This window comes from Ambystoma mexicanum, chromosome 3p (genome assembly GCF_040938575.1).
Source record: "Ambystoma mexicanum isolate Mex_15411 chromosome 3p, UKY_AmexF1_1, whole genome shotgun sequence".
NCBI lineage: Eukaryota > Metazoa > Chordata > Amphibia > Caudata > Ambystomatidae > Ambystoma > Ambystoma mexicanum.
In genome coordinates, this window is record NC_090925.1 from 327,211,387 (window position 1) to 327,235,377 (window position 23,991).

The window sequence follows — 23,991 nt, forward strand, 5'->3', positions numbered from 1 at the left end:
AGTTTCTGTGGTCCGTAATTACGGTGATGGTGTGTCTTGCCCCGAGAAGGTAGTGACGCCAAGCCTTGAAAGCAGATTTGATGGCCAGTAACTCTTTATCGGTAATTGCGTAGTTGATTTCAGGAGGAGAAAATTTTCTGGACCAAAAGGCCACTGGGTGTAGTTGGTTAGTTTTTGGGTCTCTTTGCGACAGGACAGCTCCCATGGCCGAACTGGAAGCATCGGTTTCCACTATGTACGGGAGATCTGGGTGCGGGTGCTTCAATACAGGTGCAGAGGTGAATTTGGTTTTCAGGTCCTGGAAGGCTTGTTCGGCCTCAAGAATCCATTCGAAGCGTTTATTTTTCTTTAGGAGAGCGGTGATGGGTTGGACTGTTCGGGAAAATTCCGGGATGAATCTTCGATAGAAATTGGCAAAGCCGAGCATGCTCTGAACTCCCTTCACCGAGCTTGGAGATGGCCATTTGAGGATGGCGTCCACCTTTCGCGAGTCCATTCGGACTCCTTGAGGTGTCAGGATGAATCCGAGAAACTCAACTTCTGAGGTATGAAAAACGCATTTTTCGAGTTTTGCAAATAGTCTGTGCTGGCGCAGTTTCTCAAGAACTGCCCTAACATGTTTTCTGTGATCAGATTCTGAAGAAGAGTACACCAGGATGTCGTCAATGTAAACAATGACTCAGACATCGATAAGTTCCCGAAGAACATCATTCATAAAGTACTGAAAGGCGGCAGGTGCATTGCACAAACCGAAGGGCATCACCTGATATTCGAAGAGCCCAAATTTGGTGCGGAATGCAGTCTTCCATTCGTCGCCTTCTTTTATGCGCATCGGGTGATAAGCTCCTCTGAGATCTAACTTGGTGTACACACAAGCGTCTTTCACCTGGTCGATAAGCTCAGGGATCAAGGGCAGAGGATAACGATTCTTAATTGTTATTTGATTTAGGGCACGATAGTCTATACACGTTCTAAGGTCCCCTTCTTTTTTTGGCACGAAGAACAGAGCTGAAGAGACAGGAGACTTGGACGGGCGAATAAAACCATTGGCTAGGTACTGATCTAAATACTGACGCAAATGCAGGTTCTCAGGTTCCGTAAGAGGATAAATCCTACTACAAGGAAATTGAGCATTGGGTACCAGATCGATCTGGCAATCATAAGACCGATGGGGAGGTAACGTGTTAGCCTATTCTTTCTGAAAAACGTCTTGGAATTCTTGGTATTCTGACGGTAGCTGTACAGGGGTGGAAGTTGCTGAGGCTAGACCCATAGCTGGATTTCTTGGATAACAAGTTGGTTCACAATCAGGAAAACTTATCTTCTTTGCTCGCCAGTCAATTCTGGGATTATGTGTTTCTAACCAAGGAATTCCAAGAATTACTCGAAATTGTGGGGCCTTGATCACATCAAACACGATTGCTTCCCGATGTCCATCCTGACCCACCAGTGTCACTTCAACAGTGGAATGCGTTACAGGCCCTGAGGCTATTTCGGTTCCATCTACTGTAGTAATGACATCTTGGGTTACTTTCGGGCGTTGAGGAAGCTTAATCCTGGAAGCCAATTCACGGTCTATGTAATTTCCAATAGCTCCACTGTCGATGTATGCTTTTATAGCATGCAACTGCTGAGGCTGTTTTGGGTCCACGAGCACCATTGGCATGACGAAATGCGAGGTCAAAGAGTTAGTTTTCAAGTTCGGCAAGCGGACCCCTACGCTTGCCGGGCTAGGTCGTTTCCCGAATCAGGTGTCACTAATTCGTTATCAGTAGCTCCAACCACCTTCTTAAGTGGTTTAACTGGACAATTTCGAAGAAAGTGACCGGAAGTCCCGCAATACAGACAAAGTTGCATTTGCCGCCTTCTCTCTCGTTCTTTCTGCGTTAATGGTCCTTTAACACCACCGATTTGCATAGGTTCAGATACGTCGGTACTCTTGGAGGTAGCGTGGGTTTTGATCGGTGCTCGGTTTTCATACTTGAACCGATCTGCTTTTCTATTTTGAAGTTTGTGATCAAGTTGAACCACCAAGTCAATGTAGTCTGCGCAGACCTGGGGTGGGTTTACTATCTGAGCTAGACCATCCTTAAGCTCTCCGCGCAGGCCTCGATGAAACAATGTGATCCTTTTGCTTTCTGGCCATCCAGTTTCCACAACCAGTCTGTTAAAGGTGGCTATGTAGGACAGAACATCCTGATTACCTTGTCGTAAGGATAGCAGTTCGTTATCAAGGGCCTGTCCTGGAGAGTGTCGAGCAAACAATCTTTCCATGCTGGCCTGGAAGCCCTGAAAATTCTGGAGAATGGGATCATCCTGATTTACCAATGGAATAGACCAATCGGCAGCACTGCCACTGAGGTAAGATAGTATAAAGGCTACCTTGGTCTGGTCGTTAGGGAAGGCTCCGGGTCTGCATAGAAAGTGTAAACGACATTGGTTCATAAAGACGCCATATTTCTTGGGATCCCCCGCAAAACGTTCAGGCGGGGCCAAAGGCATGTGTCCAGGTAGATTAATTTGTACCGGGTTACTCAAACCCATTGATGTGGAAATGTCTCCGGAATTAGGTAAACGAGTGTGCCCTGCCTGGGCCTGTAATAACCATTTGGCTAGGTCATCAGTTGTTTCCTTAGATAAGATCAGTTCTCTTTTGAGAGCGTTAGTCTCCTGGCGGGCTGAGTGCACCTCTGCCCGTAATTCCCCCAAAAGCTGGGCCAGCTGGTCAGTCTCGGAAGTCTCCATAGCGCCCGGGTGGGAAATTGTGGGTAGGCTTCACGTTCTGTAACGCTCACCTGATTCCCACGGAGGCGCAGGTCTGGCTTCGAGTGCTGATGCTTCTTCAATGGTGAAGCGCAGGACTCTGAAGATGGACAGGAAGGGCCCTCTACTCTGGCTTCTCCGGCTCGCAGGAATATTCCCCTGTGCATGAAAAGGGAGTATTACCTACTGACTGAGTTATGCTCAAGCCTCCCACTCTCTTCCAACCCTCCACGATACCCTTCCACGATTCCCCGTGAAGTCTCACCTTAGGGTCTGAAAGGACGAGCTCTCCATCCTGCTTCTGACGCAGGGGCGCGTTGAACCCAGTTACTTCACTGGATTGAGGTTGGATGGGAGTTCAGGTAAGCTTGATTATACTGGTAAGGTGCTGTAAAAGTTCTGTTGCAAGTTCAAAAGTTCAAGCTTTAAATAATAATGTTCATTGTATTTTTTCAGGTGATGAATGAAGATTCCTTTGGAGACTTCTTGCAACAAAGCGTTGATGTTGATGTCTTTTCCCCATAGGGGCCGGGGTTCGGAATGCCGGAGATATGGCGCCGACCCGAAGTGAAACGTGCAGTTCCAGTAAAGATCTGGTAAGTCCTAGATGAGCGCTCAGGTAATGTTTTTGCATCCGCTCATCTAATGTCTTTGTCTTTTTTCCCCATAGGGGCCGGGGTCCTGCTTGGAAGCAGCAAGACCCGAAATGAAATGGGAATGACCCAACAGGTAAGTCTTAGAAGGAAACTGAGCTTTTCCTATTCCCTTCCTTCTCTCACCTCTTATGCTTGTCTTTTTCTCTAGGCTCTGGGAAGTGGCTGTGTATCCGGATGATCGCTGCTGAAGATGGAGGAACACAGGAAAGGTGAGTGAAATGCAGCGCTGCAGCGATCGTAACGAAATGCTTTTAAAAATGATGTCTTCCCTTTCAGGATCGTCGGTGATGTCTCCGTGGTGCAGATTAGCTGGTAGGTCTCTTGTCTCCCTTTGCAGGTGACCCAGGATGCTGACAGGCGTGGCTGAAGTCCAGATGCAGGAGCTGACACGGTGAGCGTCCAGCTGCGAGGAGCAGAACAACGCGACGCGTGAGTTGCTGATCGGGTGTGGTTTAAATAGCTTTGGAAGAAGTTCCAAGTGTGTATCCTTCCTCCGATCAGGTATGTATCCTTCCCCGACCACACCCGGGTGGAAAGTAGTCCCACAGGTAAAGTAGTTCCTATTCAGGCCTCAAGAGGGCCTGGATGTGGCAGCATGGTCTGCATCAGGTAAGTGCACATTAAAACACTTGAACACATGTCTAGCTTTATGAGCCTGGCGCCTAAGGCGCAAGGACAGAGGTCCAACATGAGCCTGGCGCCTAAGGCGCCAGGACTGCGTCCAAAGGGCCTCAGCTTGGGCCCGCTGGCACTCCCCTGGTGGAAATGATGCCTGCCTCTGGGGTTGCTGGGTCGGACCTGGCTCCTTGGAGGTAGGCATCATGACATCTACCCTTCGAATTTCCTCATCTCTTCGTCTCCTTATCCTTTTTTCACATACCCTTTGCTCTTCTTCTAACCTTTGCAGTTTCTTCCTGTCTTGATCATATGCTGCTCTCGGTTTGCGATCAAGCTGTTTTTCTTGCTCTTTGCGATATAGCAGTTCTCACCTTATCCTATCTTTCCTTCTTATCCTTTCGTCCCTTAGCTCCTTCTCTTTCTCCTTTCTCTGTGCCTCATCTAACCTCTCTTTAGGTCTCAAGTCATCACTTCCTTTCCCATCGAGTTTCAATAAGATTTGTCCTCCCATCCATTCATCTTTTGCAAATGCTATCTCATCAGTTCTGTCTTCACTTGCTTTCCACTTCTTTCCCTTGGGAGATGCACTTGTCTGTGCCTGATCCTTTCATCATCGCGTCTCCCCTTGTCCCTCGGGACTGCAGAGGTAAGATTCTTGTCCTTATCCTTCCCTTGATTTTCATCACTACTCTATGCAGGTGACCCATATGCAGGGTTGCTGTACCCTGTGGCTGCTTTAAGCTCTCTTAATGGGTAGAGTCCCTCAGCCTTACTTTTTTCGGTTTCTGTTTCAGGCGGGGCAGGTGGCGCGGTAGGCGTCTCACCCCCCTCTGTGCATACATTTAGTATCCAATCTGCTGACGGCTCTTCCTCCTTTGTCTATTCAAACATCTTTCCAGAGCTCTAGAACAGCAAGGCGTTTCTCTAGCTTCTTGCCTGTATATGTGCCATGCAAATATGTCGTCATGTGTTGTAGGACGGCTTTGGATAAAGACCCATTTTGTGGCCATGGCATAAACATCTTGTAGGCAGTCCCTTTAACCCACTCAGTACTATACTTCTTTAGCTTAGGTGCATTTTTCGGCAACTGTTTGCATAAGTGTGCTAATGGAGTTATGTCTTCCATGTTTAAATCTGAGACGAACAATAATTTTCAGAATCGGAAGTGGCCTCTTGCGATTTTCCGACAAGTGGGTGCATACGAGGTGCGGCTTGATTCCTGACTGTCTGCTGCCGTAGTACGCTGGTAGTAGGACGTTGCAAGGTCCTTTCCTCTAATCGACAGAGCCGCGGCGGCTCATTGACTTTACTCTGGCGAACGTGGATGCGGGACGTGGGATGCAAGATACCGCCTGAGGAGGACCCCGCTCTGCTCCACTGAGGAATTCACCCCTGGGGGGGCGGCAAAAGGGCAAAACGCAGGTTAAGGGTTGCAGAAGAGTGCCGCGTCTGATACATGCGGCAGGACCCTGCAGGCCTGATAACCCAGAATCCAGATTGCCAGACTATCAGGATCGACGGGTAAGAGAACTGTGACTGCCCTGCACCCTGTTTCCTGCATCCTGAGTCCTACGTACTGCTTGACAGGCAACCACAAGCTTATTGAGCTGAACCTAGGGTGTGTGTTTTTTTGCTCTATGGGCATAAGCACTTCATTACTGGTGCTTACTGAGTATGATCAGGGGGAGGTACTGAGAAAATCTGGGCGGAAGGTGAGGTGAGGTGAGACAGGTTTCCTCCGGCCGCTAGTAGTGCCCTACCGAAGTAGTAAGCTACTACTCCTACTTATATCACTACATTCACACTACAGGGTGAGTGCCCTGAGTAGACAGTATCTCTATAGTGTATCACTTATTGCTTATCTTCTACCAAAGCGTTTCAAGGTAAAACTGATAGAAGGTGCTATAGGTAACTCTGAATTGAGGCAAAGTAGACAAAACCGTAATACGACGGGGAGACTGTGGGAAAAAATCCTTTGATCCCCGGGACTAAACAGTACAGTTGAGAACGCTGCGTGTTACTGGCTACTGTCCTTGTAGACAAGGTTTCTCTTCCCACAGTGTGAAGCCAATTGATTCTATATATTCAACAAGTGAAATCTACGGCACATCACTGGTAGAAGTGATACCTACTATACTTTGTGGGACTGTGTAAAGAAACAGACTGAGAGAGAATGACCACCTATTCTATGGGCCCTGGATACAATCTGCGCAAGACTAAAGAGAAAGGTCCACTGCCGGGAATTGATAACAAGATGGGTAAAGGCAAAAAATGACTCCCGGTAACAACGGGAGGGATTACTTCCTTTTTCCATCCCAATCTCCCAGTTGAGGGCAACCGTCCACAAGATCAATGTGTTATACCTCAGATCGATCTGGATAATCATTCTCTGGAACAGACTATAAATGAAGAGATTGACAATAACTCCTTACTGGATATGTGCATCTCAATACAAAGGCAGATGACTCCAGCAGTTACGAATATTGCGGAAGCACAGGCTGTGAATACCCAGTCGTCAAGTTTGACCCAATCACCAAACGGGGCAGCTAGGTTATCCACATCACCGAATCTAGAAGCACTGGTGGACCAGTCTGAAGTGGACCAATCAAATGACTTCTACACCTCGACGGGTGAGTTTAAAGAGTTGCAAGCGTCAGTGGCGTCATTGCAATTTGCCCTTAAAATATTATTAAAAATGTGTGGACGCATTTTGGAAAATACCAACAATATGGCTATGGTAAATGAAGCAAACGTGATGAGATTGATAATGCAGAGAATAATTTGTCAGATGCGATGGCTATGGTGGAAGCAGAACCAGTGATTAATGCGAACTCGGTGCAAGATATAGAGGATCCGACTAACTCTGAGATCTTTTTCTCCCGAAAGCAGAGGAGAATGGCCAGAAGGGCAATCATGAAGAAGAGACCGTGTGCTGCAGCCGCAATATCACTATCTCCTGCACCTATTAAAATCACAAAAAAAGCTAGAAAAAAAGTGACATGGGCAAAGAAACGCAAGCTGGTGACAGAGGGACGCCTAACCAGCTGGTTGATTCCGGAAAAGCCCAATGAAGTTAATAGTGCTGCAGAAAACTCTATTGTTTTACCAGATTCATTCATAGAAGAAGACCTCGACAAGATCTCTTCCACTCCTTGAAGTAGAAGTATGACTTCTCCGAGAAGAGAGAATGTCAGCTTAACTACAAAAGAGGCTGAGATGACTCAGGAGGGAATCAAGAGGAATATTTGCATTATTAAGAACCTCTATCAAAAGAATGAATCGGACTGGCTCACAAGAACTGAATTACTCACTAGACTACACTCAATTCCTCAATTGAGAGTTTTAAGATCGGAGGACTTTGAATTTATTGAACCTCTGACTTGTGTGAATACTAACGTTTCTGCTATCCACTGCAAATTCCATGCTACTATACAGCTATTGAGATCTTATAAAGCCAATCTAGTGGAAGTGGATGTACAATTGGATGCTGATCCTGGAAAGGAAGACCATATTTGTCCCAGAAAGAAGATTGTGGAGAGCAAGAATAACACTCCAATTCCAGTGGTAACGAAAGAGAAATCTCCGCAGATAGAGGATATTCAGAACGCTTTGAAGTGGTTGGTGGAAGCATTACCGGCGGTCCTAAACAAAGATTGAAGTTTTGCTATTATGTCCTGGAATTGTAGGGGTTTTAACCATCTCTTTCAAACAGGAGGCTCTTTAACTTTAATGACCAAATTCCCCTGCTTTTGTTTACAGGAAACATGGTTAACCTCTCAAGTTGTGATAAATGGATATACAGTTTATCAATCGCTGGTGAATAAGGGGCTACGGGGAAGACCTTACGGGGGCTTGATCGTGGGAATTAAGCATCATGTAAAATCCCGCCAAATTGAGTCTAATTTAGGTGAATTTGTGATTGCTGTCGAATTTGAATTATGGTCTGTGGATCACATAGTAAACATCTTGATAATTACTCTGTATTCCCCACCTGTTGCGGCCCACACCGAAGCAATCCAAGAATCCTTGCATGAGACTTTGATTAAATGGTCTATTAAGCAGGGAAACAAATTGATTGCGATTATGGGGGACTTTAATTGTCACATGGGGGGAGGTAAATGGTCTACGAGCAATCCTTTATTAAGGGCTGAGAGTAATATGTGCCAGTCGAGAACTGACACGGAGGGATTGCAATGGTTGAGCTTTTTCAATTTCTGGGATATGGAAATGATTAATGGAAGATCGATGGGGGACAACCCAGGTAAAGAAACCTGGGGGAACGGTATAAGTAAGAGTACCCTTGATTATATTTTTGTTACCCTTGAACTGGCGGTGATGGTTGGAGACTTTCTTGTATTAGAGAACGAGTGGAGTGATCATGCTTCACTCTCATTAACAATTACCCCGTACATAAGTAAACATGCATTTAAATCTCTGGGTACTCTGAGGGTGAACCATGCTGCCACACGTATAAGCTGGTCGGAGAAAAACATAGCTAAAGCCGCTCTCCATATCACGGAGACAAGTCAACCAGAGATTGATATTTTCCGGGAAATGACAATAAACAATATAGAGGCCTGGATAGTAACTTTCTCAACTAAACACGCTTCTGTAAATATGGGATTCGCATGGTCTAAGCAAAAGAAGACAATTGGGTATGACTCAGAAAACAGGGATGCTAAGAGATTACTTAGAATAGGAATTTGCAAAGCTAAGATCTCTTCTCCCAATATGCAGTCCTTCCTTATATTGAGTAGATTGCTTAAGAATAAGTATAAAAGGTGGATTAAACAAAAAATACATCTAAACAAACTTAAGCAGTGGCAGGACACGGTGCGCACATTGTGTGCTAAGAATACGCGCAATATCTGGGCAATCCTTGCGGAGGCTCAGGGCAATAGGACAATCTCTATGATTAATCCTATTAGTGCCCTGAGATGGGAAACATTTTTGTTAGAGCGCAACATTGAGACGCATGACAAAGTCAACCCCATAAGTAAGATTATACCTCCTGTGCCTCCATTCTCGATTTCTATTAATCAGCTTATTGACAAAATAAAAGTATTAAAATCATCTCGAGCCCCGGGGCCGAATGGCTTGGCAAATATAACTTTGAAAAGCAAACCGAGGTTCTGGGCAGAGCTGTTAAAAATCTTGTTTGACAAAGTCTTCCGTGAAGGTAAAATACCTGATTCATGGTGTAAGGCAATACGAATCCCCATACATAAAAAGGGAGATAAGTTAGAGCCAACAAATTATATACTATTGTCCATGTTAGATTGTACTAGCAACATTTTCACTAGTTTCCTATTAAAAGAACTTCAAACCTGGATCGATCAAAAAGGTCTTCTCTATCGATTCCAGAGTGGTTTTAGGCAAGGCTACTCCACTACGCATAATTTGTTTATTCTTGATACCCTGCGTATGACTGCTAGAAGAAAGGGGAATCCGCCGATATATGCTTTATTTGTGGATTTTAAAGCAGCTTTTGACAGAGTAAGAAGAGAGCTGCTTTGGGCTAAATTAGAACTGCTGGGATGCCCGGAAGGACTAATGTATTATCTCAGACTCCTACATGATAATAACACGGTCTGCTTAAAACTTGATACACAGGGTAATATGACTGTTCAAGTTGTACAAAATCGGGGGGTCAAACAGGGGTGTGTCACTGCACCAACGCTATTTAATTTTTTTGTGTATGATCTCCCTTTAGTTTTTGACAAGGTAAATAATTGTGCCCCACAAATTGGTGTGGACAGATGCCCGGTACTTGCTTACGCTGACGATCTTGACATCCTCGACCACACATTTAGTGGTTTGCGACGATTGGCGGAAGCTCTCTGGGCATATTGTAAAAATAACGAGTTGGAAATTAACCTGGAAAAGACTCAAGTCATGGTCTTCGCTAACAAAAAGATAGCACGTGTAAGACTTGAAGTCCTGAAATCGATCATATGCTATACTCCTTCCTATAGATATCTAGGCATTGAGTTTGAAATGACTAATGATTACGTGCATTGTGTCCAAATACGTAAAATTAGGGCAGCTCAAATAACAGCCTTAGTCTATCGTTTTACTCTAACTCATGGGGGATTTAGCATCTGGGCTGCGCGGCTCTTATTCCAGCAGGTGTTCACACCGATGATGATATATGGCCTTGAGGCCCTCCAAAAAATTGATTTAAAGTGGCTACAGGTTGTGGAGGGTAAATTTTGGAGAAAAGTGCTAGGACTCCCAACTTGTAATCCTATGGCCATTATCAGACTGGAGTTGGGGCTGTTTTCCCTGAAATCTATGGTACTTAAGAAAAGGACAGAATTCTATTTGAAACTCAATAGTACCTTTAGTAATCAATTACTGGTCTCACTGTGGCAAGAATTGCATATGGAATCGAAGAGATCGACCTTAAAAAACAGTACTGGAAATGTTATGCATATGATAAACTGGAACTGTAGCCAGGAGATATTTACCCCAGCTGCCAAAATTGCTCTGTCAAAGAAAGTTGACTTGGCTGATTGGATTAACAACTACACTCATCTAGAACAGCTGAGAAAATACCAATTTGTTAAATACATTTCATATGCATCTAAAAAACCTCAACATTATCTAAATCTATGTCCAAGCATCAGACTACGAAGATTTATATTACTTGTTAGGATTAATTATTTACCGGTTCTTGAAAATACTGGTGTAATTAATAAAGTAAGGATTGAGGAGCGATGCTGTAGATTATGTGAGGACAAAGTTACAATTGAGGCGGGGCGACATGTTTTGACTTGCTGCTCAAAAATTATAAACATATACTCTAGATATTATGGGGAGTTTGTGCATAGGATTGAACACACTCAGGAGGAAATCTTCTGGTGGCGTATCTTGAATTCCACAAAACTGAAAGGTTTAATAGCAATGTACAATGTTTGGTTAGAGATTGAGAAAAGACTGGATATCTCCATTTGAGCTAAGCGGAATGGTAGGTAATGGCATAACTTGTATATACACCCAGAGGTAGAAATACAGATTGGTTATTCATTGATGTACATAAAAGAATGTTTTAGAAATGATCTTACTGAATGCATTTTAGGCACTTTTATATAGTTCTTAGCATGTTTTTTTTTTAATGAGAATTAATTATGAATTTGTAATTTGGCTTCTTTTTTTAGTGGATAATGTATATGTATAATATGTAAGATGTGAAAAGTTTATTTATAAACTGTAACACATTAATAAATAAAACAATAAATCTGTTCTCTTTCCTCTTATACAACACCTGTCAATACCTACGTGTGATTAAAACACCTTGTAACAATATGAGCAAGCACCAAACACTGCAAGCTCCAATCCGAATTTTCCACCAAAAATATCTTATATCACCACTTTGCTCAAAAACATAAATTCTTGTGTGATTCTGTCTCAGCTATCGATTCGCTCAAAATTTTCAACCAGTTTTCTTAATAAAAACGTCACAGATGATGTCACACAAAACATATAGGACAGACAGTTAACAGACTAGACAGACACCAGCTGGACACAAATATCTCTGCCTCTAATCATTAACCCTACATGGAGTCTAAACGAACCCCGTTCACAAGGTCTTTAAACGTGGTGGTAGCCTAATTGTTCCCCATTATGTGGGACTCTGGGTTCACGTTTCTTCTGACCGCTATATTAAAGCGCAGGAATAAAGCGTATCCTCTCACTTCGAAGGTGTCCGCCCAGGGGAGTTGCTAGGTCTGGAAAAGACCCGGCGCTAAGCTTATGTCGGAGCTGTTGGGACTGGGGGCTAGCTGGCCTTTTGGCTGTAGCTCCTGAGATTCTATCCGGGGCTACAACCAAAAGATCAGGGGCTATAGCACCCTTGGCCCCCCCTAGCAACGCCCCTGTGTCCGCCCTGGTAACTTCTCTCTTCTCGGGTGTCCACCCCGGTATTCTCTTTTTATTCAATTATTCTCGAGTGATTATCCCCTTATATATATATATACAGTCTTCTCTACTTCTGACTATTTTGTTTTTTCCTCCTCCCTCCATTACCTTTTGCCTTTACTTGTTCTAAGGCGTACGTGGTTTACCAAAGCACTCAATTTTTTGCTTCACTCACCGTTCGCATCGTTCGTCTCTGGATCCTCGGGATCACCACCTCCATTACAGCCTCCTTCAGGTTTTCATCCGATCAGCTGCCCGTAGGAATGGGAAGGGATATGTTTGTAAAACGGGTCCCTTCAGGCCCCGACTGCAGTCTTGGGTTAGTTATACTACCATTGTCTATGGGGAGCTTCACAGTCTACTCAGCCGAATGGCGAAGTACTTGTGATATTGCCGAGGACCTAGAGTTACTTTGGGCCTCATTATGACCCAGGCGCTAAGTGTTTAACGGCGCCGTAAAAGGCTGCGGTGCCGTTAAACACTTAGCGCCTAATTACGTTAAAGTAGGGACCCGCAATTTGCGGTACCGTAATTAGCTCCTTCCCCATTCCCATTGAGCCCTATGGGGCAAAAATGGGAATGGGGAAGGGCCATGGCGGCATGGGGAATTACCGCCCCACCAACCTCGGAATGGGGTGGTAATTCCCCATTCCGCCATGGCGGACTCCGGCATGGACCATGGTGCTAATAGCACCATGCTTTAGCGCCGGAGTCCTAATGATGCCCTTTATGTCGACGGTCAATAGGTGTCTTATTTTAATCAATAATCAATAATCGATGGTCTCCAACCATCCTCTGCTACCAAGTGTACTCGTGTGCGAGTGACCCCTGACCGGCCCATATAGTCAGAGCTCTCTCTGTCGTACTTCTAAGACAAGATAGCTGCACCTTGAGGTGGAAGGGGTGCAGGATTTCTTACTCCAACACCAATAAATAAGGACAACTCAATGGTTTGGCAAAGGGGAGTCTGTTTAATGACAAGTACAAGAAACATGGAAATCAACAGTGATGCAATAGCCTGTCTTGCTTTAACTCCCAACAATCTTCATTCAAACAGTAACAGTTATACCCAAAATTCATCATCATTGACGTGTAAGACTCATAAATTTGTCATGCAATTCTATTGGTTGGAAAAGGTAACTTAAGTATAGGTGTTATATCAGTATATGGTAACAGAGTGAGATGATTGGTTAACCCTTATCAGGTGGGCGCCTACGCCCTTCCCTCTAACATTACTCATGTAGACGTCACTAAAAGTACGACGTCCCATTGGTTCTACTATCTATAGGACCTTAGATTATTTGGCCCATTGTGATTGGGTTGGCTACAACCCCAAGCATAAATCTCCACTCTAATTAGCAGCATGCAGAATAGTCAACCAGGTGCAGGATTCCCCAAGAGTCACCCAGCCTCCCTTCCATCAATCAGTACTCGAATGGCTATGTGCCAATTAGTTGGCTGTGGTCGGCATCGAAACTGTAGCTTCTTGTCAGGAAAAGTTATGGTATCTCCTGTTTTGGGTGGCATCAGACGTTGGTGCCTCTTCACGCTTGGCTGGTCACGTGTCAGCACACCGTGAATCTGCTTTGTTTTCCTTCTATTTGTGCATTTAATTCTCATTTCAGCCTGCCACCTGCCTGGACCTCCTTATCTCGACCTTCACGGGGCAGGCTGCTCTGCTCTTAACTTTCGATTCTCTGAAGCTACTGTCCGCCTCCCTCTCTTGGTTTGACCTCGATTTCCCAGGCACGGAATGCCCTTTGCTGAGTTTCGATTCCGCCGTCGCTTCTTGTTTTAGCTGGAATACGAATCCTTTCCTGTTTGACCCTTAGTAACCTGGGTTGATTCTGCTTTTGTACAAAGTGGACTCGCACTTATATAGGGCCTCATTACGACTCAGGCGGTAAGGGTTTTACGGCGGCGTAAACAGCGCCGACCCTTACCGCCTGAGTACGAGGTCCCTTAGCGCCATGGCGGACTTAACACCTGCTTTTAGCAGGTGTTAAAATCCATGGCGCTAAGGGACCATGGAGTTAATTACGCCACCGTAATTTACGGTGGCGTAATTAACGCCTTCCCCACTCCCATTATGCCCTATGGGGCAAAAATGGGAATGGGGAAGGGTAAATGGGGATTGGGGACTTACCGCCCCGCCAAGGTCGGAATGGGGCGGTAAGTCCGCCAACCACCATGGCGTAAACATAGTTTACGCCATGGTGGTAAAGTCACGGCCCAGGCGGTAACTTACCGCCTGGGTCGTAATGAGGCCCATAGTGTGCTTCGTTGAGTTATAGTTGGCGCTTGCCACTCTATTCTTCTACTAAGTATAGCAAGCCGCACAGTTTTCTTAGCTTCTTGCGGTTACAAGCATATGTACAGGCGCTAGCTGGTTGAATATCTTCATCGTGCTTTACAGTTTAAGTTTCTTCAAATCTCAACATCGTCTCTCCTTCCAAGTTCATGATGTTCTTATTCATGACGTTTCGTCTTTGTGTGTCATCTTTTGGTTGTCGTTTCTTTCTCCTGTGAGTCTGTCCGGGCCCTTGTGTCGTCACCATTCGTCTTCAATAAAGGCCTTTTGAGTTTCTTCTGGGACAGTGTTGAAGCATTCTTCGTTTCGTGTCATTTGTTGGTAGGGTTGTCTCAATGGATACCTTACTGTCCATGGTTGTCTGGTTATTGGTACTTCAATAGGTATTGCTCTTCTGATGTGCACTGGGCAGAGCCCTAACGCGGCTCTCTGCTGGTTTATTTGCTCATCATACATCACATATCTCGGTGTGAACGTTCCTGGAACTTCAAAATGGGTATGCAGGCTATATTTGGGACCTCCTCTACAACATCCCCTTTTTTCTGGGGATAATTCACATGAACACAAGTAGTCATGCTGTTCTTTATTTACTCTTGTCCAAACCTATGTATAGGCATCATCTAGCCCCTGCCTGGACAAACTCAAACCTTGTGATTGTGGGGTGCATGATATCATGGCCTGAATGCACCTATGATAATTTGCATCTTCTGCCTCCCTGGGGTTGACCGACACTGACACAAGTGGTCATCCTGTTTTATGTTTACTCTAGCCTCCGCCAACCAACATATATGCACCAACTAGCCCCTCCCTGGACACCCCCATACCTTATGATTTTGGGGGTGCAAGATATCATGACCTGAATGCACCCGTGGCAATTTGCATCCCCTGCCTCCATGGGGTTAACTCACACTGACAAAAGTGGTCATCCTGTTTTAGATTTACGCTGGTCACAACCAATTTAGAGGCACCATCTAGCCACTCCCTGGACACCCCATACCTTTTCATTGTGGGGGTGCAAGATATCATGGCCTGAACGCACTCAGGGTAATTTGCATCCCCTGCCCCCCCCCCCACTCTCTCTCTCTCTATAACACACAAGTGGGCATCCTGTTTAATATTTACTTTGGTCCCAACCGATGTATAGGCACCATATAACCCCTCCCTGGACACCCCCATACCTTTTGATTGTGGTCATTCGCATCCCCTGCCTCCCTGGGGTTAAATCACACTGACACAAGTGGTCATCCTGTTTCATATTTAATATAGCACAAAAGTAAACTTTGCCAGTTTTGCGCTTATCTTCAAAATGTCTATGCTGATTAATGTCCTGTCTCAAAATACACAAGATTGATCATCCAGTTTGGCCTATTGGCATTTAATATATTCAGATTGCTCAAACTTCACCTGATATGGTGAGTTCCAGCCTCCGGCGGATCGGGCAACCAATACCCCTTTCTCACACCCAGAGCCCTGCCTGATGCGAGCGCTCCTCGTTCATGGCTCTTTCCAGGTTGCCTGATTTGAAAATGGCCGGCAAGCCCGTTGCCTAGCAACATGTCCACTTTTAGGCCAATCACCACCGCCACCAGGCGGAAGCCGGCCCTTTCCAAAAAGGTCGGCTAATAAGGCCCTGGTTGCGCCTGTTCCCGCAGGAGCGCTTTGGCAGAACCTGTATTGCCCCATCGGGGTTACCCTGCAAGGTAAGCGACCACCAAGTACGCCCTTGTCGATTAACTCACCTGCTCATGTTCCTCCTCTTTCATATGCTGGTTGATTACCTCTCCAGAGCTGGCCTGCAATACCTACACAACGCGACCTCCATTACCTGCACGGCCCTGCCCCCTTTTGTAACAATCCACCAGTGACTATAACGAACCCCAATACTTCTGTGAACTTATCACTTAGGATACTCGCCTCCATGCTATCCATCTGCTACATGTCCCCACTACCGGCACTCGCCTACCCTTAGCATAGAGCACTACACGCAGCTCTTTAGTTCCTCTACTTAACACTGCCAATTTCGCACCGCATCTGCTTGTTATGCAGTAACTACGGTTTGACCGGCTAATGGTGACTTGCACTCACTGCAAACCCTACAATTCGCATCTAGCCTACTTTATGTTGACAAGCATTCTACTGCCTGTATTCAGCCCATTGTGTTCTGACTAGTCTACCTTGCGCTGCCTAGCATCCTATTGCCTGTATTTAGCCCATTGTGTTCTGACTAGTCTACCTTGTGCTGCCTAGCATTCTGCCTGTATTGAGCCCATTGTGTTCTGACAAGTCTACCTTGTGCTGCCTAGCATCCTGCTGTATTTAGCCCATTGTGTTCTGACTAGTGTACCGTGTGCTGCCATTGGGTTCTGACTAGTCTACCTTGTGCTGCCTAGCATTCTACTGCCTGTATTTAGCCCATTGTGTTACAACTAGTCTACCTTGTGCTGCCACTGTGTTATGCTTAGTCTACCTTGTGCTGCCTAGCATTCTACTGCCTGTACTTAGCCCATTGTGTTCAGACTAGTCTACCTTGTGCTGCAACTGTGTTATGCTTAGTCTACCTTGTGCTGCCTAGCATTCTACTGCCTGTATTTAGCCCATTCTGTTCGGACTAGTCTACCTTGGGCTGCCTAGCATTTTACTGCTTGTATTGAGCCCAGCGTATTATGCCTAGTGCTCCTCTGTCTTTCCCGCAGGTCTGCTCTTAGCCTATTGTGTTAGCAGCCCCACAGTTGACCTATTCTCTCATGCCCAGTAGTTCTCTGCGCATCCCATAGTGTTACACCTGGCTCACCGCACTGTACCTTGTATCCCACTACACCCACACTTTGCACCTCATCAAACCTATTGCATCCCCTTCTAAGCCTCCAGCTCCATCTACATGGCCACCCTACGGAGAGTAACGCTCACCATGGCCACCCTCTTACTGCTGTTTCACTCCATAGCACCCACTAAATTTCTACCAGCCTTGCAACCTCACCCACATCCTCTTGGCCTGCACTCAGCCCCATTCTCTAGTGCAAACTGCCCCATCTCACTCTGCTGAATGGATCATGCGTTTCGCCTCCCCATCCACACCCTGACCCTGTGCCCACTCAGACTGAGGAACACAAGACTAGTTTCTCGCCTCCCTTGTAACAAGTTGACATACAGATCTTTTGCTCCTCTTGATCCCAGCAGAATGCTTAATTCCCAAACCACTATCCCTCCTTCTGAATCTACTCGCTCTCGCACTATCACTTGCTCTCCTGTGCACTCTACTCCACCCCGTGGTGCTCTAGACACTGACATCCCAACTATCAAGGGAGCTCTCCTCAATGCACGCTCCCTGGTCGCCCACTCTCTTGACATTGCCGACCTCATCACTACGAACCATCTGGACTTCCTCGCCGTAACAGAAACCTGGCTACACCCTCTGGCAGGACCTACACTATCACTAGCCATCCCAGACAACTATACAATCATCCGATCAGACAGGTACTGGTAAAGGTGGTGGAGTGGACTTCATTGCCAAATCTCACCCGAGCCTTAGAAAATTCACACACCCAGTCCTTCCATCAGCAGAACTTCTCTCTGTTAAACTCCCACTTTCAGACACCCGTACCCTCTTACTTCACCTCATCTATCGTCCCCCGGGGGCCTTCTCATCCTTTGAGGAAGACATAACCCACCTTTTGACCCAAAATACTAAACCAGGCCCGCAAATCATTTTGTTGGGAGATCTCAATCTAGGTCTCCATGACTCTAATGCTCCTAATGCCACTATTTAGACAATGCCATCACACAACTCGGTTTCAAACAACATATTAACAAACCTACCCACACCAAGTGTAGAACATTGGACTGGCTGGCTGACGTTAACTGCTCCACCACAATCCTTAACAACGCACCTTGTGGCTGGTCAGACCACCATTGTATCACCTTCGTCATACCGAAAGATGCCCACACTAACACCCTCACTGCCCTTGCCCCACAATCCCTGTACAGGATTAAACGCTATATAACATCACCTCTGCTACAGCCCATCGTTGATTTTCCCCACAACTGAGACATGGACCCATCCTCTCAGGTTCACTTGTACAACGGCACCATAGAACAAGCCCTAAATAAAATCGCCCCTTAAGAAAGGCTAATCCGGCTGCCCAATTAAATAAATGGTTCTCGGCCGAATTAAAAGCACTACGCAATGTAAAGAGATCTTCTGAAGCCAACTGGAGAAAGTCCCCTTCAACTCCCAACAAGGAAAAGTTCTCCATTGCTGCGGCTACTTAAAAAGCTGCCATTACCAACCCAAAAGAGAGATCTACAACGCCAGAATTAAGAACGCAAAATCTGGTACTAAAGAGCTCTCTTCTATTCTAAGAGAATTGGAGTCTCCTGCTCCGCCTACAGAAGATTGTATTAAGGACAAGGCCTGGTGTGCTAATATCCAGAAAGCCTCATCAGACAAAATAGCCTCACTTCAAGCCAAAATCGAGACCCAAAAGAATAGCCTAGCCCCCAGTGCCTATTCACGCAAACTGCCTGTCCCACATTCCCCATTGTGCCACTCATTCAACTTCTCCTCAGTGACTACTGAAGAAGTGGAAAAAAAATCATCTCAGTGCTTAAACCCTCAAATTGCCAGGGAGACACATGCCCAGCTCCAATTATTAAGGATGGAGCAAAAGAGTTAGCACCCTTCATCATTGCCTCTATTAATTCATTCTATAAAAGCTGCTCAGTCCCCAACAACCTTAAAGAGGCATGGGTCATGCCTCTCCTCAAAAAACCCAACCTGGACTCAAACATACCCACCAACTACAGACCCATAACAACAGTCCCATTTCTCCTAAAGATAGCAGATAGAGCAGCCTATCTCCAAATTCAAAAACACTTGGAAGATAACAACATTCTCGGCCTGCGACAGTTTGGCTTCAAACCCAGGCATGATACAGAAACATCCTTCTTGGATTTAAAAATCCAAATGGAAGAAGCCAAAGATAAGGGTAATCTGGCCATCATCCTACTTCTAGACTTATCAGCAGCATTTGATCTTGTTGACCATCAGATCCTGACCAAACATGTGTCCACTGCTGCAGCATTTCCGCCGAATGGCGCTAGCTGGATCCAATCCTTCTCGCTAATAGAACAACCAGGGTCTTTGCACCCACAGCATCTGCTGATCCAGTACCTATCCACTGTGGAGTCCCTCAGGGGTCCTGTGTTTCACAGACGCTTTATAATATCTTTACTAAGCTTCTCTTTGATCGTCTTGACAACCTGGGTGTCACCTACACAAATTATGCGGATGACACTCAGGTCGTCATTGCACTAACTGGTTGCTATGAAAAAGATTCCAAAAAGCTAACAAAATCTACCTTGAAATACAGGCCTGGATGGCTACCTACAGCCTCTGACTAAACGACAAGACAGAACTTTGAACTGCTGGCTCTCAAGTCCGTCTGAACAAACTTGATCCACGGTACAAAACCTTTAACATTGATGGGAACATCATCAAAGTCGTCAAAGAGGTTAAAACTCTTGGTGTTTACTTAGACTCCACCCTCTCCCTCAATGTCAACAGTACAGCCTCCACCACAGCATACACCAACAAAATAATCAAAGCCTGCAAACCCTTTCTATCCACAAATAGCTGTTTTACATTAGCCTGGGCTTTGATTTTGTCCAAATTGATTACAAGTTCCCCAAAATAATGCCCTTAGATGCGCCCTGAATATACCCCACTCCAGTCATATCTCTGCTATTAGATGGTACTCACTCTGGTTACCAGTATGTGACATTCACACATAAATGTCTGTCAAATACAGCCCCACAATATCTGTCTGTCAAATTCTCGAGGAACCGATCATCCAGACCCACCAGATCGTCATACCTACACTGCCTCAATATCCCAAAGTACAAACTGAAAATGGCAGGGGGATCTAGCTTCCCTGTATTAGCGGCCAAGTGCTGCAACACCCTCCCTACAGCCATCAGAGCGGAACCTCCCTTCTGGAATTTCAGATCCAAAGTGAAAGAATGGCTCTTTGCCCAGCAACATTAGCTTAATCCTCAGTCACTCTGAAATGGCCTCAACCACTATCAACGCCGGACTATCATACTCCCATGATCTCTGACCCTTGTCTGAACTCTGTGATACTAGTACTCTTGTCCCGTGGATTAATCATTTACCGTACCATCACCACTGTATTTATTACCAGTGCTCCTCTGCCTAGGGAATATTGCTCCCCAGCTCATAGTATTGTATTGCCTTGTTGTTGTCACGCTGACCATCTGTAATCTGGTCCTCATGCTTTTGTCATTTTTGTGCAACTGTAACAAATCATTTATGCTTAAGCGCCCAGATACCTCAGGGTTAGGGGCACTATACAAATATAAAACTAAACTAAACTTCAGATGCGTAACTACGTTTATTCCATTTTGGCAGAATGTTCATTCAAGTTTGCCGACACGTGCTTCGACCTTCTGGTCCTTTTCAAGGCATTTACATTACATGAAAAATCTATAATCTATTATTATCATTTCCCATATTGGAATAACAAAATGATAAAATATTACCATTCACATTGATGAAATTGAAGATAATAACCAGAGGAAAAAATGGGAAAGAGAAAAAAGGGGAAAATATTGCAAAGATTGACAGTGTTGTCATTACAATTTCCAATACTCTGAATGATATTACATATGTCTCTCTCAATTCAAAGGACTAATGCCACCGTGTTCTTAAAACCTTTTGTCTAGTGATACTCCATCGTTCAACTATTCTAATTAACTAAAGAGATGGACTCACTGACCGACAGCCGTGTCTATAACAGTGTGTCAATTACAATGTGTGCACGCTGGTTATTTGTTCATCATATAGGGGTGATTCACCCTGAAATCATGCATCTCTGCACAAGAAGGTGATTAATGAAAAAATCTAATTGGTATCTCACCCTTCAATCTTCCTTTCTTTGAAAAGGTTCGACTGTACAAATATCCTGAAACCATTACGTTATTCAATGTTATTTATCTATTTCATTACTTACTGCATGATTTGTATCTAGTTTCAATAGTGTATTACCAAGATTCACTTGGACTCACCTTAAATGTTGTAAAGGTATAGGCAACACTGGTTGCCCTGATATATATGCGCAATTACTCCAAATCCATTTTACGATGATTATCAGCATCTAAATTAATCAAAATAAAGTATAACAGCGATTATAAATCAGTCTAGGACATATCCTATGGGTTATATATTTTGTATCTTGCAAAGCGTAGCATTTTAACTTACCTGTGTCATGATAAATATCACCTGCAGTGTGTTATGCCATCCCCAAGCTTGCGGTCACCATTTTGGATCTTTATTTTTTAGCTGTAAATAGGACAGTATCTCCCGCATTTTGACAGTACTCTTTATTCACTATCGTAGTGTCACGGCTCCAGCTTCTAACCTTCATAGCTGTCATTTTCGGAGGAGGGGGAGGCCCGCGTCTCTGCTCCGGCGCTCATCACGACTCCACCCTCCCTGTTCCCTCTTCTTGCCATGACTACGCGACGCACACCAGCATCACGCACACGCCCTCTAGCCCGGGAAGTAAAAAAGAACTGGCATTGCAATACACAAGTGCTTCTGAAGTTAGTTGCTTACTTCTTTGATACTTCGCTCCTGTTCTACGCTTTTTGCTGTCTGGTTACTAATGGATTGCTACTGATTACCCTCCTGCTTCCGACCTCAGCTCTGGTAAACCGACCCTGTATCTTGGATTACGATTTTGTACTGTTTATCTTTCCTTACCAGGTTCTTTGACATTTTTTACTTTCAAACAGATTGATACTGGATAGTCCTGCACCATATGAACTATCCTTTGCAAATCAGAGTGATTTGAACTTTGGACCCCTTGCTGTTTTCCATTGCACTCTGTTCCCATTAGGGCGCCCTCGTTCCATACGGGAAAAAGGTTCCTAACTAACCATATTAACTACCCTTCCCTTCTACCTTACCTGTCCCAAACCTCCTTATTCTGGTGCCACTACTCATCGGAAAAAACATTACAAAAGAGAGTTTTTTTCACCCCTACTTCTAAGCATCCTTTCTATGTAGATTTCCAGCTATTTCAGGTTAGTGCCTCTTTAACTGCATATTGTCATTTATATCCTACACTGCTCTGTTACTAAAACTCTCCTTCATTTCTTTTCAGGCTGGTGAATACCTGGTGGTATTTTGCTCTTCCAGCTGAACTTCTATCCCGTAAGTATTTCATTCGCTCGGATGGGGTGGTATTTCATAGGGAAGGTCGCCCTCTCAGAGGAGGCCCACATAGGGCTAATCGATTACCATTCAGTAACGTCTCTTCTACCTTCCTGAGGATTCTAGGCACTTTCATTCCTTTTGAGTATTAGATAATCAGAAGCCCTCTTTTTCCTCATGGATGTGGCTGATACTCTAACCAGCCTATTGCAATTAGTCGCAGATTTGTACACCGACATGACCACTGCACAGTCGGATATCCATCATAAAATGGATGCTCTGCAAGAGCTTGCGCGTACTTCCTCTCGCGATTTGGATTATTGAGGTGCTACGACTCTGGCCCCAGTCTATCCCATACTACAGCAGAATCCGATCCCTGTCTTAATGTCTACCTAATTTCCATTGGCCCCTCCGAAAAGATACCAGGGTGATCAAAAAACGTACTGCACTTTTATCAACCAGTGCAAACTTCATCTTCTCTGCCGCCCTGCCTCGTTTCCGGACTCAACCACTAAGGCAGCCTTTGTACTTTGCTATTTGGGTGGCACCGCAGCAGCCTGGGCCAACCCATTATCGGGATCTAATAGTTACATGTTGTATGATTGTGATGTCCTCCTTATTAATGCCATGAACCGAGTGTTTGATACCCGGCCCAAGTCTCAAGCTACTGACTTAGAACTTATTGAACAAAAACAGGGCAGCACCCCTCTACTTACCTATCTGGCCAAATTCAATCAGTTGGCTGCAGAAACTGGGTGGCCAGAGGAGAAAGCGGCAGCGTTTTTTTTATAGAGGTCTTTCGGATGAATTAAAATATATAATTGCTACAGTTAGAGTGGTACCTGTGGATTACCCTGAACTACTCGATTTTTGTTCTCCAGATAAACGCTCAAAGAGCAGAACGCAAAGGCGAACGAAAGCTCCTCTAGTACCTCCATTTAGATCGGAAACCCTTGCCACTGCACCATCAGAGGGTGAGTGTTATGACCCTAGGCGGGGTCAGCTGGGTAAAGGATACGCTGGAGGCCAGAAGTACTTATTGTTACTTTAATAAGGTGTCATCAGGAGATTCTTTAGTAGTTACAGGATCAAATTGGAGCCCACTGGCTCCCACCACCCAGGCTACATAATCTCAACTGTCCCTGGGTAGAACACTCACCACACAGCATTCCACCTAATCATACCCAAACACTCCATTCATGACATCACTACTCAGGCACTCATCATACATACTCCAAGAGGACAGGGAGTCACTCTTAACACCTCCCTTCCTTCAAAGCCTAACTATCCTAACACCTCCCTTCCTTCAATCGACACCAACACCTTTCCTCCTTAAAATGCACAACACTCGCACGGGAGGGCGCAACACACACACAAGCACACCATAGCCAGTACCAGGCTCCTGGGGGAATGTCTCCAACATGACAAACCAAACAAGCACAAGACCCAGCCGCCTCAACTACTCTCACAATCCATCAGAAAACACTGAT